We start from the raw sequence: 9,248 nt of genomic DNA, 5'->3' as shown, positions 1-9,248 counted from the left end.
CTCCCGGGCGGAAGGTGCTGGGAGGTGCGTCCGGGAGCGCTGACGTCCTCGCCTGCGGGCCGCGTGGAGTGGAGAACGGGGCGGGGGCGGGGCTATGGGCGGGGGTCAGAGGACCTGTGGGCGGGGCCTCGCGTCCGCGAGCGGGCTTGTGGGCGGGGCCAGAGGACCTGGGGGCCGGTCGAGTCTGTGGGCGGGGCTGCGCGGACGTCCTCGCCTGCGGCCCTGCGAGGTGGAAGCCGGGGAGGTGCCGGACCTGTGGGCGGGGCCAGAGGGCCTGTGGGCGGGGCCGCGCCGCGTGGAGCGCAGTCCCAGGCCGGGTTTGGCAGGCGGTCTCAGCCTCGGATCAGCGACCGGGGGTGGGGGGGCAGCCTTCGGGCTTCGGGCGAGCAAGCCGCAGGACTGACCCGAGGGCCGCACGGCTGGCTAGGTACGACACCCGAGCCGCAGACCCGCCAGGCGCGGTGACCCGCAAAGCGGGCGATGCTCGGGCCGTTTTCGAGATGACAAGGTGTCTCTTAAAGGGAGAGGGTGGAGTGGAGGCCGTCAGGGTGGGTGTCTCACTGTGGAAAACCACAGTGCAAGGGCTGCAGAGTGTCCCCTTTGTGTTTGAAGAGCACAGCACATTCGAGGGGATGGGGTCGAAGCTGAATATGAGGGAGCCGGGACTTGCGGTCACCAGACAAGTGGCTCCTGTGCCCTGACCCCTATTCAGCCCAGGTCTGCACCCCAGGTGCAGACTCTGCGGTGGTGGAGCGCAGGGGTCCCCTCAGGAACCTCATTCCTGGGCGAGGGGCCTTGCTTCGCCGCCCCTCACTGCAGCCCTTTCCTTCGCCAGCACCGCCACCCCTGCCCCGGGAGTAAGTGCCCAGAGCCCCCGCGCTGTGACAGGTGCTTAACTCCTGGTGGCTCCTGCGCGAGGGGGACCGGTGGGGGAACTGGAGCCTCTGTAGTTCCTGGCATGAAGTGCACCCTTCCGTGCTCAGGGGGCAGGCCAGCCTCAGCCCCCGCCAGCAGCGAAGGGACCTGGCGGGGAGGCGGGGCCGGCAGTGAGGGAGGAAGGAATGGTAGGAAGATGGGGACTGCAGCTCCTGCCGGCGCTGCCCCGTCTGCAGGCTCCTCCTTGCGTGGAGTCACTACACGTCTTTATTGTTCCGGACACTCTTAGTTGGAGGTGTCTAGCAGCAGGTGGGTCTGCCGGCTGCCCCTTCCGCGTGCAGACCACACCCCAGTGCACTGATTTGTGCCGCAGGAGGGGCTTAGTAAAGACATCTGAAAACATACTTTTTTTGTCTTTAAGTTTATTTATCTTGAGAGACCGCGAGCAGGGGAGGGGCAGAGAGGAGAGAGAATCCCAAGCAGGCTCTGTGCTGCCATCTCGGCGCCGAACTCGAGGCTCCATCTCACCCACCGAACCGTGAGATCGTGACCCGAGCCGAGCCGAAATCAAGACTTGGATGCTTAACCGACTGAGCCACTCAGGTGTCCCAAAACGTTTTCTTAAAGGAGTTTTTATCATGAGTTTTCAAGCATTCACGGAAACAGGAGGACGTGAGGGCCTGTATGCCCACCTCCAGATTCAACACTCTCTCATCCCGCCACACTTCTCCAACCCTTTCTTCTTGTTTTTCCTATACTGTTTTAAAGCAAATGATTGACATCACGTTGTTTCATTTCAAATATTTCCACATGTGTCTCTAAGAAACAGGACAGTTTTTCACACAGCCACAATATCATTATCCCACCTAAAAATTTATTGATTATGCTGTAATGTCATTAAATATACTGTCCGCATGCGTGGGTCCCTAGTTGTTTCAAATGCCCTTTATTACAACAGATGTGTTCCAATTAGGATCAGGGTTGTCCAGAGACAGAAACGATAGAACATAGAGATATATCTGAGGACGCTTATTACAGGAATTGGCTCCCTGGGTTATGGAGGCCCGAGGCCTCGCGTCTGCAGGCTGGAGGCCTGGAAAGCTGGTGGTGTTGGTCAGTCCTGCCGTCCAAAGGCCTGAGAACCGTGAGCTCCACTGTCTGAGGCAGGAGAAGACGGATGTTCCAGCTCAATAGGGAAAGAGAATCCGTGCTTCCTCCTCCTTGTGGTTCCATTCAGGCCCTTGAGGCACTGGGTGAGGCCCACCCACCTCGGGGAGCACAATTTTACTGGGTCTACCAATTCAAATGCTAATCTCTCCCGGAAACTTCGTCACAGACACACCCAGAAATGGATTTTTTACCAGCTCTGTGGGCGCCCGCCCTTAGCCCAGTCTAGCTGACACATAAAATTAACCACCACAGGCTCCTGGTTTTAATTGGCCCCCTGGCAGCTCAGCCCCCCTTTCCCCTCCCTCCCTCCCTCCTCTCCCATCCCCTCCCCTCCTCCCTCTCCCTCTCTCTCCCTCCCTGACCCTCCCTCTCCCTCCCTCTCCCCTCCTGCCTGTGCTGATTAGCCCCTGGATTCTGTTCCTTACTGGGAATGACCCTGGAGAGGTTTGTGAGTCTTTCATTAAGAGAAAAAGGAAATCTTTGTTAAAAAAAAAAAAAAAAAAAGTAACTGAATTCCTTCTTGCCCTGCACATCCGGAGTCATAGTTAAGGTTTCCTGCCTCAGTGTGAAGTCAGAGCGCTCACGCCATCCCCCCACAGTGCACACTGGAGGGGACTTTGCCGCCAGAGGGCAAGAGAGCCCTTTGCCAGCAGGAAGGGAGGCGGAGGACAGCCGCCCCTGCTCCCTGGGCCTGAGGGAGGGGCTGGGAGGTGCTGTGACCGGCAGACACAAGGCCAGGCCAGGCCAGGCCAGGCCGCGTCCTACTCCTGCCCAGGCCCCCTCCAGCTCCCCGCAAGGATGAGCCCCAGAAGCTGGCCCTGAGAGGGAGCAGAAGGAAGCCCTTGGCTGGGGTCAGCAGGTGTGGTGTGTGCGTCCTGGGGTCTCACCTGTTAAAGCCCCCGTCTCAGGTCTCGGGAGGGTCAGTGCCGGACACCCCGGGTCCCAGCCTTGAGGTGGTGGAGACACGGAGGCCAGGAGTCTCTGAGGAGGGACGTAGAGAGTCTCCTGAAAGCTGGGAGTCCAGGCAAGGCCTTGCCAGAACCGGCAAGGAATAGGGAGAAGGGGCCGCCTGGCCCCCACTCTGGTCGGTGGGGTGGGGTGGGGTGGGGTGGAACGGGAGCAGGGAGTGGGGCTGCCGGAGGTCACCAGTGCCCCTCTGTGGCCACAGCAAATTTGCAGTAAAGTAGCAAAAAGCTGTGAACCCCTCACGTGAAGATGTGGGAGGCAGACACGGGCTGGGGAGACAGCAGAGGGGGGTGCAGGTGTGGACTGGGGCCAAGAGCCACCCTGAGGAGTGGTTCTCCTGGGGAGCCACAGACGCCTCAGGGCACACAGCTCTCGCAAGCCCTGCTTGTCCTTGCGAGAGGTGAGTTATCAGGATCCCCGTGCTGGAAGCTTCTGAGCCAGTGCAGAACCCCACCTCCTTGCTCTGGACAATTTCCTGGCAACCAGGGAGTCAGAAGCAGGAGATTTCTGGTTAGGCCATGAGCCACAGGGATTTTTTTCACAGGAGCTTCTGGGGGCCGCCTGCCAGGACTGCCCTCAAGGGACACCAAGTGACCAAGAAGTGAGGGCGTGCTGACTCCTGTGGTCAGCACATGGGCCCAGTTTCCCCTCGTGACCTGCCCACAGCGGGGTCCACCGCCTCAGGTGGTGGCTCACCAGGACCTGTGGAAGGGCCAGTCCAGGGGGTCCCAGGGGATGCGGGCCACCTGGCCCTGAGGCAAGGCCACAGCCTTTCCCCTGGGGGTGCACGGGGACTCTGATCTGGTCCTGCTGCCCGGGACACAGCCCCGCGGCCTCCCGTGGGGGCAGCCACCAGTCACCCTCACGACTCAGGTCACGTGGGGTGGGGAAGGCCCAGGGTGGGGGCCGCCCACGGGGGTGCTGCCTGGAGGCTTTCCCGGGGCTGGGGTCCCCTGGCTGGCCTGTGCATGGGATGTAAGGGCCTCTCCCTTCTCAGGGGAATGAGGGGAAGCTTGGCTGAGAGTAAAAGTCAGCGCCTATGCAGCCAGCAGGGTCCTGAAACCGAGGGCGCTGTGAGGAGTCTAGGCTACCGCGGGAAAACAAAACTCGGGCCTCCCCAAGGCAGGTGACCCAGAAAACCCTTCAAACATACTCTGGGTCCCTAGTTTTTGTCTCCAAATACTTCAGCTCCTTGTCTGTGCCGTCAGGGGTGGGTTTTCTGCTGGGGGTGAACCTGGCAAACAGCCTCTGTCCTGGTGGGAGCTCTCCTCTGCGAGCTGGGGGTCCCCGGAGGCAGGCCCCCCCAGAGGCAGGGTCCCCCGGAGGCAGGGCCCCCCCCCAGAGGCAGGGTCCCCCGGAGGCAGGGCCCCCCCCAGAGGCAGGGTCCCCCGGAGGCAGGGCCCCCCTAGAGACACAGTCCCCCGGAGGCAAGCCCCCCACAGACACAGGTCCCCCGGAGGCAGGGCCCCCCCCAGAGACAGGGTCCCCCGGAGGCTGGGCCCCCCCCAGAGGCAGGGTCCCCCAGAGTCAGGGCCCCCCCAGAGACAGGGTCCCCGGAGGCTGGCCCCCCCCAGAGATAGGGTCCTCCGGAGGCAGGGCCCCCCCAGAGGCAGGGCTCCCCTAGAGGCAGGGCGCCCCCCAGAGACAGGGTCCCTCGGAGGCAGTCCCCCCCCAGAGATAGGGTCCTCCGGAGGCAGGGCCCCCCCCAGAGACAGGGTCCCCCAGAGTCAGGGCCCCCCCAGAGTCAGGGCCCCCCCAGAGACAAGGTCCCCCGGAGGCAGGGCCCCCCCAGAGGCAGAGTCCCCCGGAGGCAGGGCCCCCCCAGAGACAGGGTCCCCGGAGGCTGGCCCCCCCCAGAGATAGGGTCCTCCGGAGGCAGGGCCCCCCCAGAGGCAGGGCTCCCCCAGAGTCAGGGCGCCCCCCAGAGACAGGGTCCCCCGGAGGCAGCCCCCCCCCCCAGAGATAGGGTCCTCCGGAGGCAGGGCCCCCCCAGAGACAAGGTCCCCCGGAGGCAGGGCCCCCCTAGAGACACAGTCCCCCGGAGGCAGGCCCCCCCAGAGATAGGGTCCACCGGAGGCAGGGCCTCCCCAGAGGCAGGGCCCCCCCAGAGGCAGGGCCCACCCCAGAGGCAGGGTCCCCCGGAGGCAGCCCCCCCCCAGAGATAGGGTCCTCCAGAGGCAGGGCCCCCCCAGAGACAGGGTCCCCCGGAGGCAGGGCCCCCCTAGAGACACAGTCCCCCGGAGGCAGGTCCCCCCCCCAAAGACAGGGTTCCCCGGAGGCAGGGCCCCCCAGAGACAGGTCCCCTGGAGGCAGGGCCCCCCCCAGAGACAGGGTCCCCCGGAGGCAGGCACTGTGGGAAGGTGAGTGAGTGTGAGCAGGGGCGGCAGGGCCACGGGTTGGGGGCCAGGACTGTGGGAATTGTCCACAGCCTTTCTGGAATCAAAACACTGGCAAATGTCAAAAAGTGCGTAATTTGTTTTACTGAAACAGGCTGCTTATTTATGTTTGGAAGGCCGGCTTCAAGGACCCGTCTGGGCCCTCCTTAGATGATAATGTCAACAGAAACACAAACAGATGGGGGGTGGGGTGGTCTGGGGGCTCCTCGGAATGAAGTGCAGACAGGAATTCGTGCTGGTCGCAGGCAGAGAAACTCCACGTGACCCCTACTCTCTGGACCTGGCCACTGGGGTGAATGTTCCCAGCTGAGTTCCAGAACCTGCAGAGAGCAGATCGGATCCAGCCCAAGAGAACCGGAAGGGGGTGGGCTGTCCTTTATCCCGTGTTCCCTCAGCCTGATGGGCGGTAGCTGGGGTGCAACCCCCCACCCCCACCCCGACCCCCAGGGTGGCCTCGGATTCAGGCAAGGCCCCGCCGCTGTGGCCGCGGCTTCTCTCGCTCCCTCCCTCACCCCAGATGGTGTGGCTGATGCTGTCCCTCTGTGTCACGGTGAGTACCCCATACCCTCCGGCGTGTCCCCTCCTGCAGGCTTCCCTTCTTAGCCAGGTGGTGTCTCCACTCCCCAGCCTCTTCTGTGCCCCTTCGGAGGGTCCAGGCTCCCCTCAAGTTTCCCGCTTCTCAACAAAGTGGTCACAAACACACAACCCAGGTGGGAGCCGTCCTCCCATCTCTCCGGCTCCGCGGAGGGCAGAGGGCACACAGGCTGGTGGACGTGACATCTTCTTTTCAGAAACACAGGCAGAGGCACGTGATCATTTCCTGCGAAAGGTGTCCTGTCTTTACTGACATGAAATGCTACTGTCAGCGTTTCTTCAATTCCCACAAATATTTGGTTCTGTCTCTGCTCTTTGGGTCCTGACCCGTGGACCTGCCCGTGACACGGTCCACTCCCTAGGATGGCTTTATCGCCAGTTCCTTTTCTGTGTCCTTTTAAACACGCCTCTCAGCTAATCTTGTACATTTTCTCTGTCATATAAAGTTTAGCGGCAGCTGCAAGAAACCAGTCCCGTCAGGAATCTTGGGACCGCACTGAGTGTATGGGCATATTTGGGAAAATCGACATTGATGTGCCGCGGAGTCCTGCTCAGGAATGGGTCTTGTGACTTATTGGGATCTCAGTGAACTTGTCTAGTTTTCTTTTATGTCAGATTTGCTCCTTCTCGGTTTATTCCTGGGTTTTATTGCTGTCGCAAACGGCACCCTTTTCCCCATAAAATGTTATAATCATATAGTGTTGTTTTAACAAATACTATATACTGACCTTAAAATTGGCCGCGTTTAATTCTAACGGCTTGCCGTTGATTCGCCAGTTTGGATTTTTCTAGTCAAACAGTCCTATAATTATGCAGATGATTGTAGTTTTATCTCTGCCTTTCTAGTACTTGTACATCATATATATTTTCTTGTTTTATGACGTCTATTGGGAGTCCAAGATAAAATCAGGCACCTTTGTCTTGTTTCTGACTGCACGGATGGTTCCAGCCCAGGGGTCTGCAAACGAGTGCCAGGGGGTCAGATCCGGCCCACGTTGCCTCTTTTCCTAAATAAAGTTCCACTGGCATGCAGCCACTCCTGCCCGTTTACGTACACAGGGTCACGGCTGCTTTCGTGCTTTTGTGCCACGACGGTGGTGTTGAGTGGTTGGGATGGAGGCCAGCTGGCTTGGGAGTCCTAAAAGGCTTGCCATCTGACGGTTTGCCCAGGTCTGCTGGGCCCCCACTCTAGTATCCATGAGTGTTAGCCGGCTGTCCTACTATTCTTTGCTTCCTAAAGGTCTCGTGGTTGTACAGGCTCGAAATCCAGTAGTGGATACTCAGTTTTGCCACGTGCTTTTTGGGGAGCCCTGTCTTTGGAGATGACCAAAGATTTGCCTCTTTCTGATCTCTTAATAAAATGCACTGTACTGTCATGTTGTACGTGTTGTCTGTACTGTTGACTCACGGTGCGTTCCTGAGATGAGCCATACTTGCTCCTGATGTATTGGATTCTGCTTGTCGGTGCTTTTATTTGGGGCAGTTGTGTCCTAATAGAAATAATATGTCCCTATCAGCGAGCGCGTGAGTGTGTTATTCCCACCACTGGTTTTTGGCTAACCGTGTGGAATGAATTGTGATGCTTCCGCCTCTGTGTGTTTGGGAGCAGGTAACTCTTGGTAACAATTCAAGTGGATCGAGTTCTTACTACGCGACAGTCACAGTTGTACCCGTTTCACGTGCGTTCGATCTTTATTTTGCAAACCAGCCGTCAGTTAGGCACTATTTTCATGTTCGTGGACGGACGAGGAACCTGAGGCACAGTGCGCCTGAGTAGCCCGCGCGAGGTCTCACCCTGCTGGTAAGACGGGAAGGTGGGATCCGAACCCAGCAGCTGGTGTCCGGAGACCTAAGCGCGGGTCTCCCACCTCTCCGCCGTGGAGATTATTCCTGAACGGTGGTGGGGACACAGTGAAGCTGCCCGTGCCCGGTGCCTGTTTAAGGATAAACCTTTGGATATTTTTTGTCTGCTCCTGCCGCCCCACCCCAGCCATTGGACTAATTAGATTTCCTCTTTCTACCCGAGTCACTTTGTACTTCGGAAATGTATTTCCTGGGAAAATCATCCATGTAATCCAGCTTTTAAAACTTACCGCTAGGGGGGCGCCTGGGTGGCGCAGTCGGTTAAGCGTCCGACTTCAGCCAGGTCACGATCTCGCGGTCCGTGAGTTCGAGCCCCGCGTCAGGCTCTGGGCTGATGGCTCGGAGCCTGGAGCCTGTTTCCGATTCTGTGTCTCCCTCTCTCTCTGTCCCTCCCCCGTTCATGCTCTGTCTCTCTCTGTCCCAAAAATAAATAAAAAACGTTGAAAAAAAAATTAAAAAAAAAAAAACAAAAAAAAAAAAAACAAAAAAAAAAAACTTACCGCTAGGAACTGGAAGGTGATAGTTTTGTAATTAAAAAAAAATCCCCCCATTCTCTTTTCCCCCTTTGTTGTGGGGGATAGTGTGTGCCCTAGGCGTGGCCCTCTGTCACCTCCTCCCGTGGAGGCTGGGCGGCAGGGGCAGGAGCGGGGGCTCATTGTGCAGTGCAGGCCGCGGAGCCCCAAGCGGAGCCCGCAGAGGCATGCACCCCCTCCCCCCACCCCCCGCAGAACCTGGAAGGAAAATTGCTGTAATTACGGAGTTATTTGTGTCCTCCACCTTTATCCCCATGGCCTTTATTCCAGGGATTAGCTCGTAACTTGGTTTTCGCGCATCCAGTTGAGAATGTGTCTGATGACACAGAAGAAAGATCATCAGCACAAAGTCACTGAACACTTCAAAATGATGACACGAATGCATTTTCAAGAATAACCCATCTCAAATTCTGTGGCGGGGCGCCTGGGGCGTTCGGTGGGTTGAGCGTCAGACTCTTGACTTGGGCTCTGGTCCCGATCTCAAGGTTGTGGGATCCAGCCCCACGTGGGGCTCAGCTCTGAAGGTGCAAAGTCTGCTTGGAGTTCCCCCTCCCTCCCTCCCTCTCTGCCCCTTCCCCATTTGCTCGTGTGCACACGCACTCGCACACAATCCCTTTCTGTAAAATAAAAGTATAATTTAAAAAGTTGTGTGGAAAGTCCCCTTCTCTGAGTTTGGTTAATTGATGGGAACGTGCTTATCGCGAGAGGCACGTAATAAAGTTACACGCCCAACACCAGCTCAAACTCTGGGAACATCTAGTTCGGGGGTGATACTAACACGCTGGAAAGCCCTGATCCGAACAAGGTTTCCCCAGAGGTGAGGCGGCCCTGGAGTGTGCGGGAGGTGGCC

General features: G+C 58.7%; 1 long non-coding RNA gene across 2 annotated transcripts; it reads left to right on the top strand.

The window, feature by feature from the left end:
- The first annotated feature begins 5,533 nt into the window (after window positions 1–5,533).
- LOC132684071 (uncharacterized) lies at window positions 5,534–8,955 on the top strand. 2 transcript variants are annotated; one of them, XR_009612558.2, is made up of 3 exons: window positions 5,534–5,958; window positions 7,711–7,803; window positions 8,669–8,955. It is a non-coding gene; the product is annotated as an uncharacterized LOC132684071 (long non-coding RNA). The 2 variants fall into 2 exon arrangements; XR_013557743.1 differs by having other exon boundaries at window positions 7,612–7,803.
- The last annotated feature ends 293 nt before the right edge of the window (window positions 8,956–9,248 follow it).

Source organism: Panthera onca, chromosome C2 (genome assembly GCF_046562875.1).
Source record: "Panthera onca isolate mPanOnc1 chromosome C2, mPanOnc1 haplotype 2, whole genome shotgun sequence".
NCBI classification, from domain to species: domain Eukaryota; kingdom Metazoa; phylum Chordata; class Mammalia; order Carnivora; family Felidae; genus Panthera; species Panthera onca.
Note: the sequence above shows the minus strand (reverse complement) of the source record. Positions and strands in the feature narration are given on the sequence as shown.